Below are 1788 nucleotides of genomic sequence, written 5' to 3' on the forward strand. Positions count from 1 at the left end.
TTGAGACTGGTTTTTTTCTGTGTAGCATCCCTGGCTGTCCTGGAACTCACTTTGTAGACCATGTGGCCTTGGACTAACAGAGATTTGCTTCCTTCTGCCTCCTGAGTACTGGTATTAATCTTTTTTTAGTTTGTTTTGAAACAGGATTGACCTTGAACTCACAGAGATCTCTATCTCTCCCGTGCTGAGGTTGTAATCATGCACCAGCAAGACCAGAAACTTATAGGAGACATTTATGTATTCCATATTTTAGATACTGAATCTTTGCCTGACATGTGAACTGCAAGTATTTTCTCCTATTTTATAGAGGCTATTATTATTTTGCTATGAGGTTTGCTATATTGCCCAGACAAGTTTCTAATTTCCAGTTTTTCTGCAAGCCTCTCGAACAGCTGGGACTGCACAGCAGGTGCTCTTAAGGTGGTGATTATGACCTCCGTGGGCAGAAAGGGTTGTCAGAGATGGGAAAGACAAAAAGACCATAGTGCTTCATCTCAGAGTCAGAGCAGTACAGTCAGGAAATACACAATAGAAACAATAGAGTCAGAAAATGCTCCCAGAGGACATTTTCATGCAGAGTGCTCTGGATGGACTGAAGTCAGCCGTTTGTGGATGTGGCAAGTGATCTAACGTGGTTCCGGGAAAGCATAATTCTGCCAATGTATCTGCAGCCCTAGCAACCTAATCTCTTAAAGGAAAATAGCTGGAGCCTAAATGCAACCAAGCTCTAACAAAATCAATTACAGTAACATGACTGACGAGGATATAAACAGAAGCAATTACATTAAACTTGACAAGAACTGTAACCCAATCAACTGAACTGTGCCTTGTCTTCATAGAAAGGGGAGGCACGGTCTTCAAAGAGGCTTCCCCACCTCCATCTACTTTTCCAGTGATGTTTTGGGGAAAAGGCTCCCTGCGTGGCCAACATGAATGAATGTCTGATATCTTTACTAAAGTAACAGATGCAGGTCTATTACTCATGAAAATTAGAGCAAATTCTACCTGTTCACCAAGCAACCTTCTAATTACCATATTTGCCTTCTGAAGTAGCCACCTATTATAGACAATAGAATATCCAGAACACTCACACTCTGAGTTTTATGCAGAAACATGTAAATCAACCATACGGCTTATACATCATGCTCTTTTAAGTAAGGTCAACATAAGTGAATTCTTCCAAGATGAATTAATTGACCCAAATTGGACTAAAGTTGAATTTCTAAGTATTTAAGTCAAAGCTTAGTTCTTTGTACAGAAAAGATACGAGATATTTATATAGTGGAAAGATATATTGCTGTGATTGGTTTAATAAAGGACTGAACAAGTTGGATGGTGGTGGTGCACACCTTAATCCTAGCACTTGGGAGGCAGAGGCAGGTGGATCTCTGTGAGTTTGAGGCCAGCCTGGTCTATAGAGTGAGTTGTAGGACAGGCTCCAAAGCTACAGAGAAACCTTGTCATGAAAGAAAAAAAAAGCCTGTGGGATAAGCCTAAACTAAGGCAAGCTTTCATAATTAATAATAAGTCTCTATGTAGTTATTTGGGAGCTGACTGCCCAAAGAAAACTCCAGCTACAAATCAGTGTGCTTCTGTCCACCCTGAGGGTGGAAGAGGTCTATTTCTTGTGCTCCAAGAGACAGTGAAAGATTTTTTTCCTGAACTCACAATGGAGACTCAAAGATAGCAATGTCAGCCGGGCGATGGTGGCGCACGCCTTTAATCCCAGCACTCGGGAGGCAGAGGCAGGCAGATCTCTGTGAGTTCGAGACCAGCCTGGTCTACAGA

Source organism: Microtus ochrogaster, chromosome 15 (genome assembly GCF_000317375.1).
Source record: "Microtus ochrogaster isolate Prairie Vole_2 chromosome 15, MicOch1.0, whole genome shotgun sequence".
NCBI classification, from domain to species: domain Eukaryota; kingdom Metazoa; phylum Chordata; class Mammalia; order Rodentia; family Cricetidae; genus Microtus; species Microtus ochrogaster.